This window comes from Oryx dammah, unplaced genomic scaffold (assembly GCF_014754425.2).
Source record: "Oryx dammah isolate SB20612 unplaced genomic scaffold, SCBI_Odam_1.1 HiC_scaffold_1, whole genome shotgun sequence".
Taxonomy (NCBI): domain Eukaryota; kingdom Metazoa; phylum Chordata; class Mammalia; order Artiodactyla; family Bovidae; genus Oryx; species Oryx dammah.
Window position 1 is genome coordinate 43,191,014 of NW_024070185.1, and position 16,780 is coordinate 43,207,793.

A 16,780-nucleotide genomic window follows, 5' to 3' on the forward strand; every position below is an offset into this window, starting at 1 on the left:
AAAGTATCCTCTTGATCTATTTTTTAAAAATTGAAGTATAGTTGATTTACAAGGTTGTGTTAGCTTTAGGTATACTTTTTCAGATTCTTTTCCATTACAAGTTAGCACAAGATATTGAATATAGTTCCCTGTGCTATATATACACACACACACACACACACACACAGAGTAGGTCCTGCTGTCTATCTCCCCTTGACTTTAAAAAAAATATATTTCTTTATTTTTGGCTGTGCTGGATCTTTGTTGCTGCACAGGCTTCTTTTCTAGTCATGGCAAGCAGGGGCTACTCTCTAGTTGTGGTGTGTGGGCTTCTCACTGTGGTGGTTTCTCTTGTTGCGGAGCATGGGCTCTAGGGTGCATGGATTTCAGCAGTTGCGGCATGTGGCTCAGTAGTTATGGCTCCCAGACTCTAGAGCACAAGCTCAGTAGTTGTAGCACATGGGTTTCGTTGCTCTGTGGCATATGGGTTCTTCCCGGATCAGGGATTGAACCTGTGTCTCTTGCATTGGCAGGTGGATTCTTTACCACTACCAAAGAAGCCCTTCCCTTGACCTTTATTTAAAAATTCATATTAATGCTGGCAGGAAGAGACAAGAAGTATCATTCCATTATAATAGGGATTGCAAGTAGACACACAAAGTGGCACCTTTCTCTTTGTAGAATTCTCTATTTTGGACCTTTCATTCCAACTTTCTCACTCTAAAAGGGGAGGAGGCCGTGGCAGAGAGGCTGCAACATGGGCCCATCCCTCTAAGCTGAATCTTTAATCACAACACGAGAGCCATACAGGTGGGGAAGGGACGGTAGACATGTTTTACAACCCCACTGGTTGGCTGCTGTGGGTGAATAATGGTCAAAAACTGGATCAATACCATCTTAATGCATATGTTCACACTGAAGTAAAAACCTTGAGGGGCCTTTAGAAGGAATGTCAGCCTTCAAGCTCCAACAAGCCATACCTGAGTGAGAACCTTTCAAGTGCCAAAGCTGCTGTTCTGAGTCTGGGTGAACAAACACATGCTCTAGTCTTAACAGCTCACTAAAACCCTGTTGTGATATGAACTGATAATCAGACACAATACAGTAACTTAAATCTCTAAATTGCATTTCACGATATTACTGGACCAAGTCCACATTCTGAGATCAGTTGCCACAGATCTTTACAATTCCACTAATTTTCTGGTGCCTTCCTCATTTTCTCTTATGCCTTGAGCCAAGGTGGCCATATAACATATGGTCCAGATTGGAACATTTTTAAGAATGCTAAAATGATAAAGAGATGGGATGCCAGGACAACAGGCATAACCTAGCGCTGTCTCTGGAAAACTGGAACATATAATATTCCTACCTGTAAAGAACTAACAGAAACAAAAAGGGGGAGGGAAGGGAAAAACAATAAATAGCTGGGAGACTGCTATAAAGACACTCTAGAAACCGACTACAAAATGGCATCTTAGATATTTCTCACTGCGATGGGGTTCATTCAATACATCCTTATTAATAAGATATAGTAAAAATGCACTATGAGTGCTAACAAAGGCTGATAGTAATGTGTGGTGTCAAAAGAAGCTATGGTATTTCCAATAACACTTCGCATAAATGCCAATGAAATAATTTCTAGACTGCAAGGCTCCTAACAATACAATCTCAAGACACTGTCCTGGGAATGAATCACATTTGACATGCATTGTTTCTCTCACTTTACCCAGAGTCTCATAAGTGGGTTATCTAAATGGTTTCAGGATTAAAATTCTCCCAGCTTCTATTTTTAAACCAAACATGACGACAAACACATCCACACTTGACAATTTTACAATGCTTTCACATGCGTTATCTTAGCTAAGCTTTCAAATAGCTTTGTGAGATACCTTCTCTTGTAACAGATAAGAAAACTAAAGCTCTGAGAAGTGAGCTACATGCATGACTTACTGTGCAAGTGCAATGATTGTTACCCTCGTTTTCTGAGTATCTGACATTCAAAGCCTAGGACAGCTGGTATTCAAAACTATTTTTAATTAATTAAAACTCCTTTTTTGAATGAATGAATAAATTCCATAAGAAAAGGAATTGGTCCATATTTATTCCTGCATCTATGATCTCACTTTATGACCCAGAGAAGGCAAATCTAGTACATATACAGAATTTTTTAAAGAATATGGGGATGTAAATAAAGATGAAAGGAACAAAGAATTTACTAAGTAGCTAATACATCTTAAAGGAGAACGAATATGTAGAAATGGTGATCTCTAACAGGTAATAGATGAGCTTGGTGAAAGTGAAAGTTGTTCAGTTGTGTCCACTCTTTGTGACCCCATGGACTATACAGTCCATGGAATTCTCCAGGCCAGAATACTGGAGTGGGTAGCCTTTCCCTTCTCCAGTGGATCTTCCCAACCCAGGGATTGAACCCAGGTGTCCCACGTTGCAGGTGGATTCTTTACCAGCTGAGCCACCAGGGAAGCCCAAGAATACTGGAGTGCATAGAATATCCCTTCTTTAGTGGATCTTCCTGACCCAGGAATTGAACTGGGGTCCCCTGCATTGCAGGCGGATTCTTCAAATCCAGAAGGCTGAAATGTACTAGAGAAACTAAATCCTTCAGTTTTCCACCTGATTTCCTTGGACTTCAATATCAGCTCTATGGATAACACTTTCCCCAAACTACCCACTGAAGGTCTTGGATTGGAGCTGGTGTTTCACGTCTCTGCTGTATATAAGTATGGGCCAAAAGAAGTGAGGTCCTTCAGCGCCTTTACTGTTTGTTCTTTTGAGTCAACAAGGAAAAAGTAGCTTGGAACAAATGAGACCCTGGCAAGAACTTTTCCTTCTAACACGTTCCTTTCAGTGTTTTTCCTCACTTGATACCATGGGTGCACACAACTGTATTGAGTTTTCTCCTCAAAACCACTCCCTTAAAGCAAATGGGAATGATTTTTTTTTTTAAGTGCGTGCATGTGTGTATGCTCAGTCACGTCCAACTCTTTGCTACTCCACGGACTGTAAGACCTCCAGGTTCCTCTGATTTTCCAGGCAAGACTACTGGAGTGGGTTACCATTTCCTTCTCCAGGGAATCTTCTGACCCAGAGATCAAACCCGCATCTCCTATATCGGCAGGAGGGTTCATTACCACTGAGCCACCTGAAAGTCACGTCTGACTCTATGTGACTCCAGGGACTGTAGCCTTCCAGGCTTCTCTGTCCATGGAATTCTCCAGGCAAGAATACTGGAGTGGGTTGCCATTCCCTCCTCCAGCAGATCTTCCCCACCCAGGGACTGAACCTGGGTCTCCTGCAGTGGCAGGCAGATTCTTTACCGTCTGACCTACCTGGGAAGCCCCTGAGCCACTTGGGAAACCTTAAAAAAAGAGTGAGGATTAAATACACATTTAATGGAGAAAGATTATGGAAACTAAAACACTACACTTTTTTTTCTGTAACTTTCATTAGTTTGAGATCTGGTCAGTGCTAAAGGTAGATAATTATAATAGAGTAATTAAGTTTCATGGAAAGGCAGAGGTAAAAAACAAAGAGGTATGAAGTGATAGTTCTTAAATTTCAGCTTCTGTAACTGTTTGTTTATCATATTTCAATAATAAAAGTATAATATAGCATACTTATAATACCAAGAACTATCATAAAATATCAGCATGTAATGAGATATCTACTCAAAGCTTACCTGTCTAGCCACTCTGGAAAACTGGAAAACTAATGAGAACAGAAAATAATCAAATAAATAAACTATAAGTAAAATAATATCTATAAACTTAGCTTATACCGAAATCCCAAACCCATGGCCAATTTACTCTTCTTTCGTATGTTCTAAATATTAAATTTGGTTGCTTGGGTACCATATCCCCAGTAGAAGGTCTGTACAGTCAAAGCTATTGTTTTTCCAGTATTCATGTATGGATGTGAGAGTTGGACTATGAAGAAGGCAGAGTGCCGAAGAACTGATGCTCTCGAATTGTGGTGCTAGAGAAGACTCTTGAGAGTCTCTGGGACTGCAAGAAGATCAAACCAGTCAATTCTATTGGAAATCAACCCTGAATATTCATAGAAGGATTGTTACTGAAGCTGAAGCTCCAATATTTTGGCTGCCTGATGTGAAGAGCCAACTCACTGGAAAAGACCCTGATGCTAGGAAAGATGGAAGGCAAAAGAAAAAGGGGGCAGCAGAGGATGAGATGGGCAGATAGCATCACCGACTCAATGGACATGAATTTGAGCAAACTCTGGAAAATAGTGGAGGACAGAGGAGCCTGGTGTGCTGCAGTCTACGGCATAACAAAGAGTCAGACACGACTTAGCAACTGAACAACAATTCCCTAGTAGCCCTGGTCAGATTATAAAGTCATGGGGATTGCTTGAGAAAGTCGTAGTAACTCAAAGGCAAATTCCTACAGCAAGAGAAGAGATTTTAAAATAATGTTTAAAAAGCTGAAATGTTGGCACAAACATCCCTATAAGCTGTATGTTTCCTGGGGACAATAATCTTATAAGCATAGACCTAACTTTCTCTAAGAACCTTAAATTTTGTTCTATATATTGTTTAAGAAACTCTGTAAGAAATGCTCTAAGTTCTTTGGCTATGTTTTTCTCTTTAAAAAAATTAAAGATATAATTCACATGCAGTAAAATTCACTCTAAAGTTTTAGCATATAGCTTTGCAAGTTTGGACAAACATGTGGTCGCTTAATCCCCATCGCAATCAAGATACAGGTTAGTTCTATGACCCGGACATGACCCGGACAAATTCCTCTATGCCCCTCTGAGGTTAATCCCTTCTTCACCCCTGTCCTGGGGCAACAACTGATCTGCTTTCCAGTTCCTATAGTTTTGACTTTTCCAGAATGTCATATGAACAGAATTGTGCATTATTTTTAAACATGTCTGTAAGGATATAATCAATTTTGTAAAATTTTCAAACCAAAATGGCTCAAGTGAGAGAGGGACAGAGAAGATATAATTTGAGGGACAAATTCTGAGCCACTGGGAATGCTCAGTTCTCCAGAATAGAATATTCTCTGGTAAAGAAGCACAACCTATTTTTTTACTGAAATATTTTAAAAATAATGCCTGGGGATACTTGTATTTTCCAAAGGTGTGTATAACTGTCTGGTTAGGTACCCTAAACACACTTAGAAAGACATAAAAGTAAAACAAAGGGTCAAGCAATGACAGTATTAGATGCTGTTCTGCTCTGAACAGTTAGCTCCAGGAGTCTACCAACATGCTTTTGGTTCTCTTGTTATCCTGCATGTAGTCTAGACTAGTACTAAGCACACAGTAAACACTAACAAACGCTTGTTGGAAAAAAACGTTTAATTTTGTGGCCAAGCCAGATCATTAAGGCTAAAAATTAATTTGTGATCAAATCACAAAATAATGCTTGCCCTTGTTTCAGTTGCATAAACCAATGTGTATATCATTAGTTTTTAAACATTAGAGATTTCATTTCTTAAAAATGTGACCTCTCTTATTTCACTGATTATTAACTTTAGGCCTAATTCTTAAACTCCTAAAAATTTCAGAGTAGTCCTTTTTACCCAGGTCAATGGTAATACTTTTCTGAAAACAGCAGTACATACATAAAACGCATGGGTACTTACCATCTTAACTTGAAAGCACAGTGAGTACACATCAATTCAAAAATCTGTGCTTTGTTTAACTGCTTTCCCAGAAGACAATACATAACTCAGTCTGTTAGGTCAGGATTCACTCTCCTTCTGTTACAGAGGTTAAAAAGACCAGCCTTACCACAGACACTGAATGGAGAAGAACCAATCCTGGTAAAGAATGATGCGTTTATGTAATGACACATCAACAACTGCACTAAAATACACATTTTCCAAAATACAAAACAAATCAAAGCTAAACCTAGTTCATTTATGTTAAAAATCCTTTGCTATTAAACCAGATTCTTATGGGAGAAACCTCCTAGAATCTGAAACAGAATTTTGCATGGACAATAAACAAAAAAAATGTATTGCAGAAAGGATCTTATGCTGCAAAAAAAGCATTTAAAGAGTTAACTAATGTTGAGAGTTGTGTTTAAAATGATGAAGAGCAGATCTTAAAACAAGGTAATAGCTATTTTAAGGTAGTAGTTTTGAAAAGCCTGTGAAAGCCTATGGACCTTTTTACCAGAAGATGCACATACGTACACACAGAGACACACACATCTAAATGAGATTTCAAACGGAGACGGAGGGCTGTCTCTCTACCCTCAACAGATCCAAAGTTCAAAACTTCTGTTTAAAGTATAGTGACAGTGGAAGTCGTTCAGTCGTGTCCAACTCTTTGTGACCCCATAGACTATATAGTCCATGGAATACTCCAGGCCAGAATACTGAAGTGGGTAGCCTTTCCCTTCTCCAGGGGATCTTCCCAACCCAGGGATCGAACCCAGGTGTCCTGCATTGCAGGCAGTTTCTTTACCAGCTGAGCCACAAGGGAAGCCCTTTAAAGTATATGATCTTTCCAAATTGTGATCTAACCAGACACTCCAAGTGACCATTACTTTGCTCTTTTTCTATGTTTTCAAATAGGTTTTTCTCTTTTTTTCATTTTGTTTATAAAAAGGTTCATAACATATTAAACACGGAGCTATGAAGTAGAAGAAAAAATGATAAATTTACTCAGTTGGAAATATACATTAGGTTTTCCCAGGTGGCTCAGCACTAAGTAAAGAACCTGCCTGCCGATGCAGGAGATGAAGGGGATGTGGCTTCGATCCCTGGGTCAGGAAGATCCCCTGGAGGAGGGAATGGAAAGCCACTCCAGTATTCTCGCCTGGGAAATCCCACGGACAGAGGACCCTGGTGGTCTTGGTCCATGGGGTTGCAAAGAGTTGGACACGAGTCAGCTATTGAGCACAGCACACACAAACCTGCATTAAAAAATCTTCTACAACACCAGGGATACTTACCCTCATCATCACTCCAACACTGGATTAGGAGAGGCAAAGGCTCCAAAGAAAGGCACAGAAATAAAACTCAAAATATTACAAGGAAGTACTAATTTCTTCCATCGATAGTAGAAGCTAAATAGATGGAAGAGGAGAAAAAAGGTGACAAGTACCTATTTACTGTGAATGACACAGAAAGAATTTGCCTTTATAAATTCAATTACACTTCAAATGAGAATTACCTGTCACATAAATTCTTGTCTAGCTTGAATTTTTCTCCCTCTCAAAGATGGCGAATTCTATCAGCTGGTCACTCACAGAGTCACAAACCATCCCTCAAGTTCTCATGGCTGAGTGTGCCCATGAGACAGGAATTTGGGGTAGGAAATTTACAAAAGCACTGCCAAGATTAGCAAAAATCAAACACCTGTTCAAAAACCAGACCTGCCACTAAATTCCACTGTCTAATTTTTAGTTTGCTGAAATCTAAGTCAATTCAGAAGTGTCACTGTGAAAATAATGTTTATTTTTTAAGGTTTGGGAGGATAAGGAAATGAGTCTTCGCATGTTACCCTCAGAGTAGGCTGTTCTCTCCCACTACTTTTGGAAAGCACAAACAGAGTGGCATGAGGATGTCTCCTTCCAAGTTCCTTAGGTGCAAAGCCATTTGCTTTAAAATTCTTTGGAATTCCAATGCTCAGAACACCCTGTACATCGCTTTGTTTATGTGTTTATGGTAGTGGTGGTGATGATCTTATTAGCTGTTTCACAGAACAATCCCTGTTTGGAAAAGGCAGAAAGAATACTAACAAAAAAAAGAGGATTATCAAGATGGATGCTCTTCTTTACATCCAATAACCAAAGCAAACATGTGATAAGGTATATTTTAGTGCAGGAAACAACACTTAGGTAAAGGACTTTCACTTGTTTATCTGATAAAGACAGAGTAAATATACACAAGCCCAGACTACCTCTAACCATATTGCACACATCTAACTGCATTAATTATCACTTTCATGCGGAAATCACATTTCTTACAGGTGAATTTCTCACCATTGCAGGTCTTTCCCCGACATAGAAAAAATGTTTTTCAGGTTTGGAGTATCACTGATGGTAAATGAAAATTTGATTTGGGCTAACAACATGGCTCTTGGCTACATCTATTTAAAAACTGACAATAAAATGGAGCACTCTCTTTCAAAATTTCACTGCAACCTAGGCAGACATTTTAAAATGTTGATGTATGTTCTAAAAAGGTTTTCCATTCAAACAGACTTCATCTGCCTGAGCAGTTAGGACAAAGCTAAATAGTCAAGAGTCTAACACTTTACAAAGCATAGGATTTTGGATGAGAGATTTGGGGTTCCCTAACTCAGGTGTGGAATTATTTTAAAATAAAGCTATGTACAATGAAGACTTTACCTAGAGCCTGAGACAGGCAGGCAGGCGTGTGTGCACTCATACATACACACACACAGGAAGGCAGAAGGGAATGGCACTGCTTGGTAAAATCATCCAAGATCAGCAGATGGAAAGAAGATGGGCTCTTAGAAACTTACTGCAAATGATAAGAATGAGAGAAAATTAAAATGGAGACACATATTCAAGTAAAATATAGTGGAATATAATCCTAGACAAAGTAAAAGGAAGCCTGGTGAAACAACCTGTTTAGCAGCAGATCTCTGTGGGAAAAGTACATCTTTTAGAGTGTTTTTATGGCTGAGCCTGGTGGACTACAGTCCATGGGGTCACAAAGAGTAGGACACAACTTAGCAACTGAGCACACACATGAGGTTCCTTTAGGAATGTAGGACTTACATGGATATATGGTTTTTTATGTACTATGTGTTTTATGACGCTTTTAAGTCATCAACCTTATTTAGGTGAATGTATTAAAATACACCAATATAAATGTAGTTAAATCCATTTGTACTGCCGTAGGTTACAAAGAGTAAACAAGTCCTAAGTTGTTGACCTTGTTATGTCCCTTTGTGCTCTGGCCCCAGCAGTGGCACAGTCAAATTGACTGGCAGGAAGAAGAACCATTCTGTGGAGAAGTCAGAAGGAAATTTCAACACTCAAATGATTCGAGGATCAAAGGAATCTATGCAAAAGAACTGTACAGAACCAAGTGCTTCAATGGCAGAAATCAAACTCACCGAGTTTAAGACAACAAAGCTAGGCTCTCCTGAAAGGATGGACAACTTTTGTTTGCCCAGAACTTGGGAGCAGAGAACCAAAACATTCTTTGCCAAATATTCTGCTTCAAGTTGACAATACACATTGGGACACTTCACAGAGCTGGTGCCAACAAGGGAATTTGAGCACCAATGGTGAGGAACCATTTATCTGACGTTCTATCACTATGCTTCTCCTGAGCAAAATCAGAGCATCCCTGACACAGCAGCTATAGTTACATCCCTGGCAAGCTATAGTTCCCTCCTGGAAATGCGAGATGGTGGCCCAGAAGACAAAACCTTAGGAAGGTAGAAAAGAAGAGAGCTCCTCTGTCTATGGGATTTTCCAGGCAAGAGTACTGGAGTGGGTTGCCATTTCCTTCTCCAGAGGATCTTCCCAACCCAGGGATCGAACCTGGGTCTCCCACATTGTAAGCAGAGGCTTTACCAGCTGAGCCACCAGGGAAGTTGAAGAGAGAACAGAGGTGGTTAATATGGAACAAGTGATTTCAGCCAAGGAAGCTTTATAACTCCACAGGTAAGAAAAACAGCAGGGGCAGGGAGCCTCTATGAGTGAACTCACTGCCCCTCCTCTCCCATTCTTTCAGTCGAATCCTGTTTGCAATCAGCCACAGGTGGTGTTTGTCTACATTTCGTGTCATGCTGGACAGGTCAGGGTTCCAGGCAGTGAGATGAGACCTATCTTTCTTCATGGCACTGGTCTGCCAAAAGAATCCCTGGAACTGCAAGAGTCTATGATACATCATGAAAGTATTTAGATGCTTTAGAAGTTGATGAAAAGCCTCAGATAATTACAGTGTCAGTGAAAAAGAACAACAGTACACTTCTTGGATGAGCAATGTCTTAGTCTACCACTAATGATGGAGACCATGTAGCTACATTAATTTGCCCCTCAGTGGCTACTCTACTCATACCTTAATCATTATTTTTGATAAGAGCCCCTGGATCTTCTATTTCAGTTTCCCCAACAGTGACTGCTGCTATATAAGCTAAGATAAAACAGTGGACATTCCATAAGGGCTTACAGAGTATGAAGCTGACAAGCAAAGCTCAGGATCTGGGAAAAACTACTCTCTTGAGAGAAAACAACTGAGCTCCACTTCTTCATTATTGCCCAGAATGATGTGGAACAGAAGGGAAATGAGATGCTTATGATCCAGGTGAGGAAAGGGAAGAGGGAAGGTGGATACTAAACAAACAGAAATAAGCACCTAGCTTGCATGGTTAGATGTACAAATAATGAGAAACAAGGCAAGGCAACTATCTGGTACAAGAACACTGAGAAGTCTGAAATTATTCTGATAATAATCACCAAGGATTTGGTGTATGGCTATCTAAGAGCAATTCCTCACTGTCTCCTGGGAAACTCCTAAATCTCATTTGATGAAAACAGACTGGGCTCTATTCCAGACCAATTGACACTTAAATATGACACTTGAATATGCATATTCTAAAAAAGCTCCTTCAATAATTCTGATGTATTGGGTTGGCCAAAATGTTCATTTGGGTTTTTCCATAAGATGGTATGGAAAACCAGAATTAACTTTTTGGCCAACCCAAGACAGTGAAGACAGAATCACTGAGAGCATTAAAAAAACGGTCACACTAATAACAGACTCTATGTACCATGCATAGGTGGTTCAGTGGTAGAGAACCTGGCTGCCAGTGCAGGGGACGCAGAAGACGCGAGTTTGATCCCTGGGTCGGGAAGATCTCCTGGAGAAGGAAATGGCAACCACTCCAGTATTCTCGCCTGGAAAATCCCATGGGCAGAGGAGCCTGGCAGGCTACAGGCCATGGGACTGAGTGAGTGAGCACATACCATGCAGAAACTGAGTTTATGATTCCTTACAAAAGGGCTAAAAAGGGATGTGAATGAATGGATGGAGAGAGAATATTAATAAATTGTGAATGCTATTTTTACTCTTTATTGTTCGACTAACATGGAATTCTTACTTTCTAATAAGAGAAGGAGTGAATATTCTATTCTAAGGACCAGGGCTTCCCTGGTAGCTCAGTCAGTAAAGAACCTGCCTGTAGTGCAGGAAACCCAGGTTCGATCCCTGGGAGAGGAAGATCCCCTGGAAAAGGAAATGGCAAACCACTCCAGTATCCTTGCCTGGAGAATCCCATGGACAGAGGAGCCTGGTGGGCTGCAGTTCATGTGGTCGCAAAGAGTTGGGCACGATTGAATTAACTAACACGGGTCTCAAAGGGGCTTATTATGAATAAGATGTAACAACATTTCCTTCTGTGAGTTATACTGGTCTTCATATTTTGGGGAAAGGGTTTGCACAAATACATTCAGGATCTCTGGTTCTCTGAAAAGTACACTAGGGAACAAAGAGAAGGGCAGACATGCCGAAGGACCTCAGAATCTCATCAGAGATGTGACCTTCTTCACAAAGGTGCCAAATGATCAGAACAGAGAGTGGGCTAGGAAAGTTCCATGGAGCAGAGGACCTGGGAGAAGGGGATGCCTAAGGGATGGATAGAAAGAGAGGCCTGTAGTCCTGATGACTGACTCTCCCCATCTGCTCTCCCTAGGTTGGTTACCACAGTAGCATCAATCCCCTTGGCAGTGACTGATTTGGGAAAGGACATGTGACTCAATTCTGGTCAGAGGGATTTAAGGAGACATTCTCTAGGAAACTTCTGAGAAAAGATTCCTCAATCCTAAAGGAAATACACAGTGCTGGTCTGGATGTGGTGCTCGGCACTTCTGCAGCCATTCTGCCACCAAGCAGAGGATAAACCAGCAGACGGTGAATAACAGAGTGAAATGACATTTAACAGCCTGGGCTTCTGATATCACTGGGCTACTAAATCAACCTCAGAAGCTGCTCTCTGGACTTAAGTTATGAAAAAGATAAAATTTTCTTACTGTATAAGCCAATCTGATTTGGGGTTTTCTTGGGTTGTTACTCACACCTAAAACACATTCCAACATGACCACTAGAAAAATGAGCTAGAATGAACATTTGGGGGTCCCCAGACCAGGTTCAGCAATATGGATTTTGCCAAGATAGGCAAAGAGAATTTATTCATTAGGAGTGGCACTGTTGGTACTAACCTGAATGGCAGGAAAAAGTATAACAAGTATTATTATTTTATTAATATCCATAAATATTTCATTTCTTTATTTTCTTATGGGATAGAAAAAGTGAGTGTGTAAAAAAGGTCAAGATTGGTTACAAAATGGTACAGAAACTCATAATATGTGGAGAGAAAAGTCTGTTTTCTCTCATCATATTTGCTTTGCTAAAATACTTACTTTCATTATATTCTTTAATGAGGCACCGAGAAAACTTCCCTGTGATAATCAATTCTAAGTTAAACCCCTGATGTAGCTTATAAGAAAGGAAATGTCCCCCAGTCTCTTCACACACAGACAGTCAATGTGTAGATACAGAATTATGAAAAGTCCCATTTGAAAGGAAGGCTGTGCTTTGTGCCCTGAAGGTGCTACACTTGCATTTGAAAGTAGAAGTTATTAAAAAACAAAAATGATAAACTGATTTATTTTGCATGAAACCTCCATCTGCACCAGTTACAGTATATATAATAAGTAATTATCTTCTCCTAGTAATTATCTTCTCTAAAGCAAGAGAGTTCCAGAAAAACATCTATTTCTGCTTCATTGACTATGCCAAAGCCTTTGACTGTGTGGATCACAATAAACTGGGGAAAATTCTGAAAGAGATGGAAATACCAGACCACCTGACCTGCCTCTTGAGAAACCTATATGCAGGTCAGGAAGCAACAGTTAGAACTGGACATGGAAAAACAGATTGGTTCCAAATAGGAAAAGGAGTACGTCAAGGCGTATATTGTCACCTTGCTTATTTAACTTATATGCAGAGTACATCATGAGAAACACTGAGCTGGAAGAAGCATAAGCTGGAATCAAGATTGCCGGGAGAAATATCAATAACCTCAGATATGCAGATGACACCACCCTTATGGCAGAAAGTGAAGAGGAACTAAAAAGCCTTTTAATCAAAGTAAAAGTGGAGAGTGAAAAAGTTGGCTTAGAGCTCAACATTCAGAAAACGAAGATCATGGCATCTGGTCCCATCACTTCATGGGAAATAGATGGGGAAACAGTGTCAGACTTTATTTTGGGGGGCTCCAAAATCACTGCAGATGGTGATTGCAGCCATGAAATTAAAAGACCCTTACTCCTTGGAAGGAAAGTTATGATCAACCTAGACAGCATATTAAAAAGCAGAGACATTACTTTGCTGACTAAGGTCCATCTAGTCAAGGCTATGTTTTTTCCAGTGGTCACGTATGGATGTGGGAGTTGCACTGTGAAGAAAGCTGAGCGCTGAAGAATTGATGCTTTTGAACTGTGGTGTTGGAGAAGACTCTTGAGAGTCCCTTGGACTGCAAGGAGATTCAACCAGTCCATTCTAAAGGATATCAGTCCTGGCTGTTCATTGGAAGGACTGATGCTAAAGCTGAAACTCCAATACTTTGGCCACCTCATGCGAAGAACTGACTCATTAGAAAAGAGCCTGATGCTGGGAGAGATTGGGGGCAGGAGGAGAAGGGGACAACCGAGGATGAGATGGCTGGATGGCATCACCAACTCGATGGACATGAGTTTGAGTAAACTCCAGGAGTTGGTGATGGACAGGGAGGCCTGGCGTGCTGCGATTCATGGGGTTGCAAAGAGTCGGACACGACTGAGCGACTGAACTGAACTGAAGGTGCTGGTCCTAGGGAGGCAGGGATCAATGATATTGCCCTTGAACTCACGGAACAGAGAGTAACGGAAGGAAGTTATTACAACATACGGTAATTTAACTGTATGTTAAATACTGATCCTGTTAACATGAGCTGAGTTGTACAGAAGCACAAAGGAATGGCAGATTACCCAAACTGGAATGTGGGGAAGGGTTATCAGAGGATGTTACTCTTGAAAGGAATTTTAAAGATAAGTAAGTTGTTGGCCCTGAAGGGGAGGATGTGTAGTCTTCAAAGAAGACATACAGCAGATGCAAAGGCAGGAAGATTCCAAAGGGGTGTGTATGAGGGAGTTGTGGGAAAGTAAATATGCAGGGCTTCCAATCTGGCTCAGCTGGTTAGAAATCGGCCTGTAATGCGAGAGACCTGGGTTTGATCCCTGGGTTGGGAAGATCCTCTGGAGAAGAGAAAGGCTACCCACTCCAGTATTCTTGCCTGGAGAATTCTATGGACTGTATAGTTCAAGGGGTCACAAAGAAATATGCGAGGGCCGGAAATGACTAAGGGCTTTGTATGCTAAGCTGTAAGGATCACAATAAACTATGGAAAATTCTGAAAGAGATGGGAATACCAGACCACCTGACCTGCCTCTTGAGAAATCTGTATGCAGGTCAGGAAGCAACAGTTAGAACTGGACATGGAACAACAGACTGGTTCCAAATAGGAAAAGGAGTACGTCAAGGCTATATATTGTCACCCTGCTTATTTAACTTATATACAGAGTACATCATGAGAAACTCTGGGCTGGATGAAGCACAGGTTGAAATCAAGATTGCCAGGAGAAATATCAATAACCTCAGATACACAGATGACCCCACCGTTATGGCAGAAAGTGAAGAAGGCCTCATGATGAAAGTGAAAGAGGAGGGTGAAAAAGTTGCTTAAAGCTCAACATTCAGAAAACTAAGATCATGGCATCTGGTCCCATCACTTTGTAGCAAACAGATGGAGAAACAGTAGAAACAGTGGCTAACTTTATCTTTTTGGGGTCCAAAATCACTACAGATGATAATTGCAGCCATAAAATTAAAAGACACTTACTCCTTGGAAGGAACATTATGACCAACCTAAACAGCATATTCAAAAGCAGAGACATTACTTTGCCAACAGAGGTCCCTCTCATCAAGGCTATGGTTTTTCCAATAGTCATGTATGGATGTGAGAGCTGGACGATAAAGAAAGCTGAGCGCCAAAGAATTGATGCTTTTGAACTGTGGTGTTGGAGAAGACCCTTGAAAGTCCCCTGGACTGCAAGGAGGCCCAATCAGTCCATCCTAAAGGATATCAGTCCTGGGTGTTCATTGGAAGGACTGATTGAAGCAGAAACTCCAATACTTTGGCCACCTGATGCAAAGAGCTGACTCATTGGAAAAGACCCTGATGCTGGGAAAGATTGTAGACAGGAGGAGAAGGGAACAACAGAGGATGAGATCGTTGGATGGCATCACCGACTCAACGGACATGAGTTTGGGTAAACTCTGGGAGTTTGTGATGGACAGGGAGGTCTGGTGTGCTGCAGTCCATGGGGTGGAAAAGAGTCAGACATGATTGAGCAACTGAACTGAACTGAACTGAAGCCAAGCTAAGAAGTTTGGATTTTATTTTGAAAGCAGTGGGAGTCACTGAAAGTCATGTGAGCTCCAAAGCCACAGGTTTGGGTTGGTTTCAGGAACTGCTACTTTGGCTGACATGAGGAAATCACCTAGTGAGTGGAGGAAGAACATGAGAGCAAGGAGACAGAGTCTTAGTAGTTGTTCCATCCTGAAGTGTGAACAGCATAACTTTCATAGGTAATTCTGTTTGCCCGGCATAAATTGCCCTGTATATTTAACCAGTTTTTAACTCAACTTGTGAATTCAAGTCTTCTGTCTCAAAAGCAAAGGAGTAAGAAAATATCTGTGGGTGGGTGGGATGCAAGCATGCCAACACCGAACAGAAACAGCAACAGCAGATACAGATCCTCCTAGAACTGCTTGTACCAATGCAGCTGTTCCCATCAACCAGGCATATGCTGACCCTGCCTTTTTTTTTTCCTCAAAATTTATTTATTTATTTTAATTACTTTACAATATTGTAGTGGTTTTTGCCATTCATTGACATGAATCAGCCATGGGTGTACATGTGTTCCCCATCCTGAACCCCCCTCTCACCTCCCTCCCTATCCCATCCCTCAGGGTCATCAAAGTGCACTGGCCCTGAGCATCCTGTCTCATGCATCAAACCTGGACTGGTGATCTATTTCACATATGGTAATATACATGTTTTAATGCTATTCTCTCAAATCATTCCACCCTCACCTTCTCCCACAGAGTCCAAAAGTCTGTTCTTTGTATTTGTGTCTCTTTTGCTGTCTTGCATCTAGGGTCATCGTTACAATCTTTCTAAATTCCATATATCTGTGTTAATATACTGTATTGGTGTTTTTCTTTCTGGCTTACTTCACTCTGTATAATAGGCTCCAGTTTCATCCACCTCATTAGAACTGATTTAAATGTGTTCTCTTTAATAGCTGAGTGGTATTCCATTGTGTATATGTACCACAGCTTTCTTATCCATTCGTCTGCTGATGGACATCTAGGTTGCTTCCATGTCCTGGCTATTGTAAACAGTGCTGCAGTGAACACTGGGGTGCACATGTCTCTTTCTATTCTGGTTTCCTCGGTGTGTATGCCCAGCAGGGGGATTGCTGGGTTGTATGGCAGTTATTTCCAGTTTTTTAAGGAATCTCCACACTGCTCTCCATAGTGGCTATACTAGTTTGCATTCCTACCAACAGTGTAAGAGGGTTCCCTTTTCTCCACACCCTCTCCAGCACTTATTGCTTATAGACTTTTGGATAGCAGACATTCTAACTGGTGTGAGATGGTACCTCATCGTGGTTTTGATTTGCACTTCTCTGATAATGAGTGATATTGAGCATCTT

The 16,780-nt window shown here is 40.9% G+C and overlaps 1 protein-coding gene across 3 annotated transcripts in view; it reads right to left on the bottom strand.

The window, feature by feature from the left end:
- KANK1 (KN motif and ankyrin repeat domains 1) overlaps nucleotides 1-16,780 on the bottom strand; it is a 212,828-nt gene that overhangs the window by 77,357 nt on the left and 118,691 nt on the right. Inside the window, exon 1 of one of the 3 annotated variants that reach the window (XM_040247565.1) lies at nucleotides 6,929-6,950. The exons of the other annotated variants lie outside the window; for them this stretch is intronic. The gene's annotated coding sequence lies outside the window, so the exon portion shown is untranslated. Of the gene's footprint in view, nucleotides 1-6,928; nucleotides 6,951-16,780 lie in introns of those variants that run through there. 3 annotated transcript variants of the gene reach the window in all.